We start from the raw sequence: 13001 nt of genomic DNA, 5'->3' as shown, positions 1-13001 counted from the left end.
GATCCATTTTTGCTTTTCGGCACTGCGTCGATTCAACTGACAATTAAGCGGTCGTGCAATGTTGTTTCCAAACAAAATTGGCGTCCTTTTTTTCCCCACAAATAGAGCTTTCTTTTGGTGGTATTTGATCACCTCTGTGTTGTTTTTTTTTTGCACTATAAACAAAAATAGAGCGACAATTTTGAAAAAAAAGCAATATTTTTTACTTTTTGCTATAATAAATATCCCCCAAAAATATATAAAACAATTTTTTTTCCTCAGTTTAGGCCGATACGTATTCTTCTACATATTTTTGGTAAAAAAATCGCAATAAGCGTTTATTGATTGGTTTGCGCCTAAGTTATAGCGTTTACAAAATAGGGGATAGTTTTATGGCATTTTTATTAATATATTTTTTTTCACTAGTAATGGCGGCGATCAGCTATTTTTATGATGACTGCGACATTATGGCGGACACAAATCGGACACTTTTGACGCTATTTTGGGACTATTGCCATTTCTACAGCGAAATAAAAAAATATTTAAAAAAAAGATTATTTTTTTATAAAAAAAAGGGGGGTTGTCATCCAGGGCCCTGGGGATCTCCGGGCCCCTAAAAAAAAAAATTGTCCGTTTAATAAAAAATAGAATAAAAATATATAAAAAAAAATATATATTTTTTTTTATAAAAAATAAATAAAAAAGGGGGGGGGGGGTTGCCATCTGGGGCCATTAATGTCTAAACTGCTGGCAACAAAAGTGAGTACACCCCTAAGTGAGATGACACGCGTTGGAACTCAAAATGCATAGAAGCAACTTGACACGCAAACAACGTCACTTCTGCCAGGAAGTTGTTTAGTGCATATTATACACCGGTGGTCAGATAGCGTTGTTGGACGGACTTCCACCGCACTAGGTTGTTCCTCTTATGCCGATGCACCCCCTTTCTGGAAACTTGGGGCCAGATTCACAAATGAGATAAGACGCCGTTTCTCCTGATACGCCGTCGTATCTCTGTTTCTATCTATGCGGCTGATTCATAGAATCAGTTACGCATAGATAGCCAGAAGATCCGACAGGTGTAATTGTTTTACACTGTCGGATCTTAGGATGCAGTACCGCGGCCGCCGCTGGGGGGAGTTCGCGTCGTAAACCAGCGTCGGGTATGCAAATTAGGAGTTACGGCGGATCCACAACGGTTTTTCGCGTTCGCTACGTCGCCGCTAGTCTAGTTTCCCGTCGCAAAGTTACACTTTTTTTTTTGGTGCCTTAACTTTAGTCAGCAAGTGTATTGCTGTCTAAAGTATGGCCGTCATTCCCGCGTCGAAATTTAAAAATCAACGTCGTTTGCGCAAGCCGTCCGGGAATACGGAAGTACGCTACGCGCGTCGCCGTTCAAAAAAATTACGTCACGGCGCGCAAAGCATGGCGGGAGTTCGGAAACGGAGCATGCGCGGTAGGTCCGGTGCGGGAGCGCGCCTAATTTAAATGGCACACGCCCATTTAAATTGGCCCGCCTTACGCCGGAGGCCGCCGGCAAAGGTTTTCATCGCAAGTGCTTGGTGAATCAGGCACTTGCGATGAAAAATTGTGGCGGTGTAACGTATCTAGGATACGTTACGCCGCCGCACTTCTACATGAATCTGGCCTTAACTCTGTACTCCCTCCTCACCTCCCCTGGTTTCTGCTGTACTTACCTCTGTGGCAGGGCCGTCTTAATAGCATCTTCGGCCCCCGGGCAAAGTAAAGCTCTGGGGCCCCTACAATGATGACAGTGCAGGTAAACAGACATCAAGTAGGTAGGAGGCAGACTGCCTCCCCTGTGTATCTATCACTCTCAGTGCCATCATGGGGCCCCCAATTACGGGGCAGCATGGACTCAAGGACCAGCTGCTTTGGGTAAAGTGCAGGGGCCCCCCATGCAGCTAGGGCCCCTGGGCAGTGCCCAGGTGTGCCCTCTCATTAAGACAGCCCTGCTCTGTGGATGATTAACTTTCACTGCCTACGGGGCCAGTGCAGGGGTCTGGGGACTGGAAGGCCCTTGGTCTTCTTCCCTTGCTTTCCTTAGGGATACCAGGATGGATCAGAGCGATGTGACTAATCAGAATTGCTCTGATCCATCCCAGATGAAGACAGCAGCATTCAAACCTCCGGACCCCTGCACTGACTCCATGGGCATTGAAAGGTAATCATCCGCGGAGGTAAGAGTAGTGGGGTTTAGGGGTGTCAGGAGGGTGTACAGTCTTGTGAAGAGGTGAACTTAGACCCAAGGAGTTTTTCAGGCGTTTTAGCGCTACAAATAGCGCCTAAATACTGCCTGAGAAACTCCTGCCCTGCAGTCTCAGTGTGAAAGCCCGAGTGCTTTCACACTGAGGCGATGAGCTGGCGGGACCGCTCCAAAAGTCCTGCTGGCAGCATCTTTGGAGCGGTGTGTTTACCGGTATTAACCCTTTTTTGGACGCTAGCAGGGGTTAAATCCGCACCGCTAACGGCCTACTACCAACGCAATTCCGACAGTATAGCGCCGCTAAAAATAGCGGCGCTATACTGCCCTAGTGTGAAACGGGCCTTACACTTTGGGCCAGATCGACGTAGGGCGGCGTATTTTTAGGCAGGTGTAGCATATCGTAGTTACGCTACGCCGCCGCTACTTTGAGAGGCAAGTGCTGTATTCACAAAGCACTAGCCTCTAAAGTTACGGCGGCGTAGCGTAAATCTCCCGGCGTAAGGGCGCGGAATTCAAATGATGAACAGGGGGGCGTGTTTTATGTAAAACAAGCTTGACCCCACGTAAATTACGCTTTTTTCGTACGGCGTGTGCGCGCGCATGCTCAGTATCACATCGGATTTTCAAATTAAATTACGCCCGCTCAATGCCTAGACGACGTGAATGTAATTTACGCAAAGCCCTATTGGCGAACGTTTTACGCAAACGACGTACACAACGGAAAATTCTACGCTGGCCCGACATCCACACTTAACATTGCGTACGCCTCATAGAGCAGGGGTAACGTTACGCCGCAAAAAGCCTTACGTAAACGACATAAAAAAAAGCGCCGGGCGGACGTACGTTTGTGGATCGCCGTATCTAGCTAATTTGCATACTCAACGCGGAAATCGACGGAAGCGCCACCTAGCGGCCAGCGTAAATATGCACCTAAGATCCGACGGCGTACTAAGACGTACGCCAGTCGGATCGAGCCCACATTCAGTCGTATCTTTGTTTTGTGGATACAAAACAAAGATACAACGGGGCATCTTAGAAATTACGCGGCGTATCAATAGATACGCCGGCGTAATTTCTTTGTGGATCTGGGCCTTTATGTTTTTCAAAAATTGCAAAGGCATTCTTGATTTTCTTTTATCTATTTGTATAAAATCGTCTTTGTAAACACTGAGGGCCAGATTCACAAAGAATTGCCCTGGCGCAGCGTATCAGAGATACGCTACGCCGCCGTATCTTACCTGGCGGAATTTCGAATCCAGGAAGATTTTGCGCCGTAAGTTACGGCGGCGTAGTGTATTTCTCGGCGCATATTTCAAATTGGGCGGGTAGGGGGCGTGATTCATTTAAATGAAGCCCGTCTCCGCGCTGATTGAAATGCGCATGCTCCGTTTTGAAATTTCCTGCCGTGCTTTGCGCGACATGACGTCGCACCGACGTCATTTTTTGAACGTAGACGTGAGTTACGTCCTTTCCTATTCACGGACGACTTTCGCAAAAAAAAAAAATTCAAAATTCGACGCGGGAACGACGGCCATACTTTAACATGGCAAGTCTATCTATACGCCACGAAATAGCAGCTTTAACTATATGCCGGGAAAAGCCGACTAGCGACGACGTAAGAGAATGCGACGGCCGCGCGTACCTTCGTGGATCGACGGAAAAAGCTAATTAGCATACCCGACGCGGAAAACGACGCAAACTCCACCCAGCGGGCGCCGAAGTATTGCACCTACGATCCGAAGGCGTACGAAGCCGTACGCCTGTCGGATCGAACCCAGATGCCGTCGTATCCTGGTTTGAGGATTCAAACTAAAGATACGACGCGGCAAATTTGAAAGTACGCCGGCGTATCAGTAGATACGCCGGCATACTCTCACTGTGAATCTGGCCCTTTATTATTCTGACTCCAACTGTTGTAGTGACTATCCCTTGCTGAGACCTCTATGCCTGGCGTATAAGTAGATACATTCCCCGTGGACAGTCTTTATTAGCTAAACTCACCAAACACCCTTTTCTCCGTTCAATATGTTTATTCAAAGGTATTTCCATTTTCCATATAAGAAAAAGTACAAATGAAAGTGTACAAACAATCAATACGGACATATGCAGTAAAAGATACACATTACAGGGATCGAAATCTGATCACTTTTAAGCAAGATGTTATATCAACAATAGGTAATTTTCTAGATGTTGGTTATTGTGTATGATACAAAATCTATCGAGTATGTCTCCATGGAGGAGCTTTCGCTTCCGAATCCATTTATTAGAATGCTACATTAGTGTATTTAACTTCAACTTCTGTTAACCACTTAAGCCCCGGACCATATTGCTGGTCAAAGACCAGAGCACTTTTTGCGATTCGGCACTGCGTCGATTTAACTGACAATTGCGTGGTCGTGCGACGTGGCTCCCAAACAAAATTGGCGTCCTTTTTTCCCCACAAATAGAGCTTTCTTTTGGTGGTATTTGATCACCTCTGCGGTTTTTAGTTTTTGCACTATAAACAAAAATAGAGCGACAATTTTGAAATAAATTAATATTTTTTACTTTTTGCTGTAATAAATATCCCCAAAAATATATAAAAAAACGTTTTTTCCCTCAGTTTAGGCCGATACGTATTCTTCTACATATTTTTCGTAAAAAAAAATCGCAATAAGCGTTTATTGATTGGTTTGCGCAAAAGTTATAGGCCCAGATTCTCAAAGGGCTTACGACGGCGCAACGCAATGTGCGCCGTCGTAAGTCCTAATCTGCATAGATAAACATTAGATCCGACAGGCGTAAGGCTCTAACGCTGTCGGATCTTAAATGCAATTTTTTTTTCCGCCGCTAGGTGTCGCCTCCGTCACCTAGCTCAACTAAGCTGATTAAGCTCAACTATGCATTTCAAACCTATCAGATTGAAATTAGCTGACACAACACTGGCACAGCCAAGTTTTTACTGCCATTTCCAAAAGTTACTAAATTACAGTTTTAAGCGCAAATTAGAGTATTTAGGGCCAGATTCTTGTAAATCGCTGCACCTTTGCGGCGGCGTAACATAAATGAGAAACGTTACGCCGCCGCAAAGATGCAGCGACCTACAAGAATCTGGCCCTAAATACTCTAATTTGCGCTTAAAACTGACAAACTCACAAAGCACTTGCCTGTAAAGTTGCAGCGGTTGTACTTGTAGCGCTCACCCCCGAATGAGCCTCTGATTAGTTTGGGGCTCAGACTACTAAGTTGCCCTCTTGTTTTTGTCTAGGGTGACATTTGTAAGTGTGGATAAAGAGTGAGTGTCCAGACATTAAATACGTTTTCAATGCTTTATTCCAAGGCCCAACACGGCCAACATCAACATGGCACAATAGAGAAAGGTTGATGAGCAAGGAGACATTTGGTATCAGGCCTTGGATATGAAGGAGAGCAAGCCCGCTCTCGGCAATGATTAAGCTCAACTCGTCGCCACTCCAGCCAGAGTGGGTAAAGTGCCCCCGGACAGGCGATTGTCATAGGCCTGGCAGCCAGAGCGCCACTTGCAAATCACTGGGAGGAAACAGGCCTCTGCCACAGGCTTAGCAACTTGAGATATAAGAGATTAAATTGAGTGAATCCTCCCAGTCAGTTCAAATAGTGTCACCAATTGACAGCTTTAAGCATACCTGTCATCAGGGGTGGACTGACCATTGGGACTCTCGGGCACTGCCCGAGGGCCCCATGCCACTAGGGGGCCCCATCAGGGTTGCCAGGCTCAATAAAACCAGGGACAGTATGTAAAAATCGGTGTTTTTTTTTACATCTGTCCCTGATATGTCCAAAACCGACATGCTTTTGATGTTAAAATTCTGAGATTTTAGCTGCCCCGCCTCTGCACTGCCTCCTGGCATGGTGGCCATTTGTAAGCCCAGGGGCCCCATAATCTTCTATTGCCCGGGGGCCCCATGAGTTGTCAGTCCACCCCTGCCTGTCATGCAATGTGGTGACGGGATCCCCGATGGTCCGTCTAGGCCTCCTGGACAACCTCTGGTTCTAGGTTCTCCCCGAGCCGATACCCATCGCACAGCTCCCAGCCTAGGATCCTTTCCGCAGAGGGTTTGGGACCCAGCAAGCCGCTAGGGCCCATCTCAATGTTAGGTTGAGGCTCCGCATGGTGCGCAACCTCGGTGAAGTAGGCCACGGTGGCGGGGCCCATTGATTCGCGCACCCTGAAGGTGGATGCCGCACCTGGAACTCGGGCCCCGCACAAAACAGCCAGCTAATGGCCGTTGCCACAGATATACCCCCTCCAGCAAGCCCCAACAAGGGAAAACCTCCTCTAATTGGCTGCTGGGGAAGGTGAGTCTGTCAGAGCCCCTCTAGCGCCAACTGTCACCCAGGGGTGGTAACGCACACCTGGAGCGCAGACTGACCCACAGGACAGTTTTGAATTGACAACAGCCCGAATTTCAATAAATTGTGAATGGGAGTAAACGAATCCTCCCATTCCCCATTAACTTTAGCGTAGCGCCCATACTGAAAGTAAGGGGGCGCTACATACTGCTATAAATTAACAAAATTAGAATATATATGAAATAAATAAAAAATCAAAAAATAAGAGCAAAGAAAGATTATAGAAGAGAAGAAGAAGATAGAAAGGAAAAAAAAAATCATCCAAGGAGATCTTTATTGAATGAAGCAGGTAAAGCAGACAACAAGATGTAGCAGATGATTGAAAAGACTATAAGCATTTGCAGGTCAAAACATGTTACTGTGTTCCCGGATGTGGGCAGATTTACACGAGACCTTATGCCGCGTACACACGACCGTTTTTTGGGTTGTAAAAAATGAAGTTTTTTTTTTTAAATGTCATTAAAAACGATCGTGTGTGGGCTCCAGTGCATTTTTCACGATGAAAAAAAATGGGCATTAAAAATTTCGAACATGCTCTAACGTTTTTAAAGTTGTCGTTTTTAACGTCGTAAAAAATGGTCGTGTGTGGGCTTTAACGACGTGAAAAACGCGCATGCTCAGAAGCAAGTTATGAGACGGGAGCGCTCATTCTGGTAAAACTAGCGTTCGTAATGGAGATAGCACATTCATCACGCTGTAACAGACTGAAAAGCTCAAATCGTCTCTCACCAAACTTTACTAACACAAAAGCAGCCCCAAGGGTGGCGTCATCCGCATGGAACTTCCCCTTGTTAGTGCCGTCGTACGTGTTGTACGTCACCGCGCTTTGCTATAGCATTTTTTTTTTCACGATCGCGTTTTAATGATCGGGTTGAAAAAAAATACTTTTTTTCTAGACTATTAAAAACGTCATTTTTTACAACCCGAAAAATGATCGTGTGTACTCGGCATGAGAGACAAGTGGCCATCTTTATCCCAACAAGACAGTGTGAAGGAAAAGGAAATATATCACAAAAATGGGAGGGAACACAGATAAGAAACAGAAAAAGATGGGGCAGTAACCAAAAAAAAAACACATAAGCAGTATAATAACCAACTCTACGGAAGCCAGATAAACAATGGCTAGATGGAAATAAACACATTCTGAGTTCACAGCAGTGTTGCCAACCTATCAGATTGAAATTTACTGACACAACACCCAAAATTTACTGACACAGCCAAGTTTTTACTGCCATTTCCAAAAGTTACTTAATTACAGTTTTAAGAGCAAATTCGAGTATTTAGGCTACAAACAAATACAATATGCAATTATCAATATGATTTAAGGTAGATATTAAGGCAAAAAACATAGGCCTAGATTCACGTAGGGCGGCGTAAGTGTGGGCGGGCGTAGCGTATCGTATTTACGCTACGCCGCCGCAACTTAGAGAGGCAAGTGCTGTATTCACAAAGCAAAGCGTCCTAAGTTACGGCGGCGTAGCGTAAATGTGCCGGCGTAAGCGCGCCTAATTCAAATTGTGAAGAGGTGGGCGTGTTTTATGTAAATAAACCTTGACCCCACGAAAATGACATTTTGAACGAATGGCGCATGCGCCGTCCGTGGACGTATCCCAGTGCGCATTGCGTCGGATAGAATGCCTAAGATACGTCGAACACTGCCTACGACGTGAACGTAACTTACGCACAGCCCTATTCGCGTACGACTTACGCAAACGATGTAAAAAGATACGTTTGTTCCGACGTCCATACTTTGCATGGGCTGCGCCACCTAGAGACCTGCTTTATCTTTACGCCGGCGTATGTCTTACGTAAACGGCGTAACTAAATGCGACGGGCGCACGTACGTTCGTGAATCGGCGTATCTAGCTCATTTGCATATTCAACGCAGAAATCAACGGAAGCGCCACCTAGCGGCCAGCGTAAATATGCACCCAAGATACGACGGCGTATCCCTGTTCCTATCTATGGAACTGATCCACAGAATCAGTTTCCAATAGATAGGCAGAAGATCCGACATGTGTAAGGGACTTACACTGCCGGATCTTAGGATGCAGTACCGCATCCGCAGCTGGGGGCATTTCGAGTCGAAATGCCGCGTCGGGTATGCAAATTAGCACTTACGGAGATCCACAAAGCTTTTACGCTTCGTTTTTTCTCCGTAAGTATTAGTTTGCAATCGTAAAATTAGGGCTGCTTTTACAAGGCCTAAACTGTTTAGGCCTTGTAAAAGTAGACCCTTCTATCCCGCGTCGCCGTCTTTTTTTTTTTCAAATTTTTTTTTTCCCGCCGCAACTCGTATTTTTTTTTTACGCCCGTCGCGATTCTCAAAACCCGGCGCAACGTAAAACCGCGCAAAGCACGTCGGGAAAATGACGTCGTGAGCACGCGCAGTACGGCCGGCGCGGGAGCGCGCCTAATTTAAATGGGACTCGCCCCATTTGAATAGGAACGCCTTGCGCCGGCCGGATTTAAGTTAAACAGCCGAAAATTTCTAGGTAAGTGCTTTGTGGATCGGGCACTTAGGTAGAAATTTTGCGGCAGTGTAACTTAAATGGGAATATTTAAGTTACGGCGGCTGGCTGTGGATCTGGCCCTAAGGGCTCAGTTACACTTGCTTCTACTTTAACATACATTAAAGCACCTACCTCTTTACCAAGTTTTTTTATGGTTTGTTGATGCTTTTTTAAAACTTTATTGAAACTTGGCAAATGCCCTATGTGTGTTGATTTTCTATTTGCTTTAAAGGGGCCCAATAGAACCATTAGTTCCCCTGTACAGCAGATTCCCAGTTCATTAGTGCCCTCGTTCAGCAGATCCTCCCCTTGCTCAGTCGTACCCCCAGCTCTGCTGATGCCCCACTCAGTAGTATCCCCCAGCTTTGCTAACCCAATGGAGCAAAAACCTGAAGGCTGATTGGTTTCAGTGTAGAGCTGCACCAGATTTTGCACTCCAATTTAATAAATCTCTCCCAACGTGTGAACAGGACTGTTAAATAACCATTTTATTTAGGGACAGGTGCATTGATTTCAAATAAAAAAAAAAAAGTGTGTCCAATGCCACATATTAAAGCAAGTGTATGAGCCCTAATAAGCACTTATTTTATGCTTTCTAGCTGAATGTGTTAATTCATTCGTTGTTTTCATCTTTGCAAACTGAGAACGAGTGGTGTGCGTCCCTTCTAATAATCATGCCAATGTTTAATACAACAGGTCCAATGTGAGACATCAACTGCTGCATCTAGCTGTGATGAGAGCAATACCTGTTAGATATACAGTAAGTGGTAGGTATGGATTGCTCATGTACATATCATATTTTTTTCCCTTAAAGTGGTCGTAAAGGTTCGTGTTTTTCCCCCCTAAAGGGGTTGTAAAGGTACAATTTTTTTTTCCTAAATAGCTTCCTTTACCTTAGTGCAGTCCTCCTTCACTTACCTCATCCTTCCATTTTGCTTTTAAATATTCTTATTTCTTCTGAGGAATCCTCACTTCCTGTTCTTCTGTCTGTAACTCCACACAGTAATGCAAGGCTTTCTCCCTGGTGTGGAGTGTCATGCTCGCCCCCTCCCTTGGACCTCAGAAGAGTCAGGACACCCACTAACACACAGCTCCTTTCTCTATCTGCAACGTAGAGAGCGTCCTGAATCTCCTGTAAATAAAAATAAAAAAATTAAATTAAAACAAAAAAAAAATTGGCAGTGTACATGTCTACCAATCATTAGATGTGGTGGCTGCATCGGTTTCCTCTTCTTTGGTGATCACCTGGTGAAAATCTGACGTCAAACCGTTGTCCATCGAAAATTTACTAGCATGTCATCCAACATTTGTTGGCCGAAAATTGGACAACAATTGTCAAAAGGATCGTACTAACGGTAAGATTTTAGGACAACAGTCTGTCAACAGACAATCCCCTGCCAACAGTCGAACCGTGTGTATGAGGCTTTACCCTTTTGATTTTGTGTGTTTGTACAGTAAACTTGTTTGCATAAAACTCCACTTTAGCCTGCTTCTGCTGTGGTCATGTGCCTGAAGCTCACATTACTCTAACCAGACATTTTGAATCAGCTTGGAGCCAGAGCTTTCTTGGTCTGCACCCTGAGGCATAGCGGCACAAGACTAGTTTCTCTGCTGTAATGGTCTGGGGTCTACCCTTTTGAGGGAGTCGCTACCCACAAGTGATGGAGAGGATCTACGAATCATAACGAAAGGTTAAGTTGTAAGCGCCTATGGGACAGAAACTGATATAAATGATTCTGTGCATTGTGTAGGATACAAATGGCAACCACCTATGACCAGCCTTTGCAGCAAGGACCACATGGAAGGGCAACGCATATCAAAAACAAACAAAAATTCCCAGCTCACTTACCAGGTGAACCCTGATGACGTCAGAGTGTTCTGACGAAACGCGCTTGGTGTGGTCAAAGTGATACGTCACTTCCGCTCTAGTGGAATGCAGGTGGAGTGCATACGGCATCCCGACTTCCTGCATTGTATGCTTGCTTTTACATTGCTCATGGGATGGAACTTTTAAACCTTGTTTAAAAAAATAATGACAAACTTCACCATGGAAGCCTGTTCTCTTCCTTTCGTTACCTCCACGGATGTTGTCTGGAAATCTGATGGCATTATTCGAGTCTGGTAGGATCCCCTCTGGTTGAATCATTGGAATATTTCCTTTCTGCGCATATGACTACCTGTAATGGGTGTCATGTTGATCTGGTGAGTAGGATGTGTGAGGCCCCGTACACACGACCGAGTTTCTCGGCAAAATTCAGCCAGAAACTCGATCAGAGCCGTATTCTGCCGAGGAAACCGGTCGTGTGTACACTTTTGGCCGAGGAAACCGATGAGGATCTCGTCGGGCCAAATAGAGAACATGTTCTCTATTTCCTCGTTAGTCAATGAGGAAACTTGGCTCGTCGAGATCCTCGGCGGCTTCACAAGGAACTCGACGAGCAAAACGGGGACGTGTGTACGGGGCCTCACAGGTGTTGGTGGAGGAAGATTCACAGTCACCCCTAATTATACCAGCTTTGTGAAGATTGATTTCTTATTTGTTTTGGACATTTTCACAACTTTGATATCGCACTTTAGTGATTTATATTGGACACTTTAATTATATTGGCAATTTATATGTATGCACTTGCACTTTATTTCATTATTTGCATTGGATGATTTATATTTCATTGTCACTCACTGATGACACTAAGGGCCAGATTCACAAATGAGATACGACGGCGTTTCTCCTGATACGCCGTCGTATCTCTGTTTCTATCTATGCGACTGATTCATAGAATCAGTTACGCATAGATATCCCTAAGATCCGACATGTGTAATTGTTTTACACTGTCGGATCTTAGGATGCAGTACCGCGGCTGCCGCTGGGGGGAGTTCGCGTCGTAAACCAGCGTCGGGTATGCAAATTAGGAGTTACGGCGGATCCACAACGGTTTTTCGCGTTCGCTACGTCGCCGCTAGTCTAGTTTCCCGTCGCAAAGTTAGTCGTTTTTTTTGGTGCCCTAACTTTAGTCAGCAAGTGTATTGCTGTCTAAAGTATGGCCCTCGTTCCCGCGTTGAAATTCAAAATTTAACGTCGTTTGCGTAAGCCGTCCGGGAATACGGAAGTACGCTACGCGCGTCGCCATTCGAATAAATGACGTCACTTCGCGCAAAGCACGGCGGGAGTTAGGAAACTGAGCATGCGCAGTAGGTCCGGCGCGGGCGCGCGCCTAATTTAAATATTAGCCGCCCATTCGATTTGGCCTGCCTTGCGCCGGACGCATTTACGATACACCGCCGCAAGTTTCCAGGTAAGTGCTTTGTGGATCAAGCACTAAACCTGAAAACTTACGGCGGTGTAACTTAAATGGCTTAAGTTTCCAAAGGCGCAATTGTACGTGAATCTGGCCCAAAGTGTTTTGATTGTCATTGTACACACTAATGTTATGATTTATAGTGTATAGTACACACTCTACAGAGAGCGCGGTTTAATTAATATATTTATTCTTTTTGCACATTCACGGGCTAATTTGCCTATAACGAGCAGATCTCAGACCAAATATAATAGATTAACCATCTGCGCAGTTAAGGGTAACCCCATTTACCCCCCATTTTTTTTATCACTTACCAGTGTAGCACTACCCCCGGAGGAGCTGCTGGTTTGTTTTGGGCGGCATGTTACCTCTATTTCTCCGCCGTCTAGGGTATCAGATGAGAGTTGAGAAAAACGTCAATGTCCACACTTTAGACTTCCTTTTTCTTTGCTTTATTTACCAAATGTGGTAGAAGAATAAACGTAGTGGTTGAAGAGGTGGAAAGGGTAACAGGTATTAGGTTCAGGTATTCAACTTTAATTGGAAACACTCCTGCTTCCAGCAACGTAGCTTTCGCTTAGCGTGAATGGCGGCTTGGGACCTGCACCGATTGAG

This window comes from Rana temporaria, chromosome 7 (assembly GCF_905171775.1).
Source record: "Rana temporaria chromosome 7, aRanTem1.1, whole genome shotgun sequence".
In the NCBI taxonomy this organism is placed as follows: domain Eukaryota; kingdom Metazoa; phylum Chordata; class Amphibia; order Anura; family Ranidae; genus Rana; species Rana temporaria.
Note: the sequence above shows the minus strand (reverse complement) of the source record.